Genomic DNA, 630 nt, shown 5'->3' with positions numbered 1-630 from the left:
GAATCCACTACAACTAATTCTCAGCCCATTACAGCACCATTCTCTGGGCTGCTTCAGCCTGCACTGACCCTACAGCCACCCACAGCACCACAAAAGCAACCTTCAAAACCCTGGAATATATCCTACAGCCAGGTCCTCACCCCACTGGCTCCCAAATCAGGTTTGGTTTCTGACACCCTGAGGCCAACTCAATATGGTGGAAGCTCCAGGCATTTCTCAGACCCTGCAGCAAGTCATTTCCCAATTGATGCCTCACTCTGGCTGACTGAACTATAGAGACAGGAACAGTGGGAATCCAATGGGACACTTCTGAAGATCAGAACAGACTGGAAACACCAGCTGTTTCACCCTCAGATGCTGCCACATCTGAGCAGTTCCTGCAGCATGTTCTGCAAACAGTGATTTAATCAAATTCAGAAACCCCTTTCCAGTGAGGTCGACAGCCCCCTGTACTCACTGGATAAAGCAAACTGTAAACAATATCTTCAATAACCCAATCAATCATCCTGGAAGCTCAATGCATGGATTGGACAGGCCAAGCCCAGAGATTGTACCCAGGAATATTTCAACAAGAGGATGCAGAAAAACCAGCTCCAGACAGAAGACACCATGAATCACTGCTTTATTGAC

The sequence above is a fragment of the Chiloscyllium plagiosum genome, unplaced genomic scaffold, assembly GCF_004010195.1.
Source record: "Chiloscyllium plagiosum isolate BGI_BamShark_2017 unplaced genomic scaffold, ASM401019v2 scaf_54688, whole genome shotgun sequence".
In the NCBI taxonomy this organism is placed as follows: Eukaryota; Metazoa; Chordata; class Chondrichthyes; order Orectolobiformes; family Hemiscylliidae; genus Chiloscyllium; species Chiloscyllium plagiosum.
Note: the sequence above shows the minus strand (reverse complement) of the source record.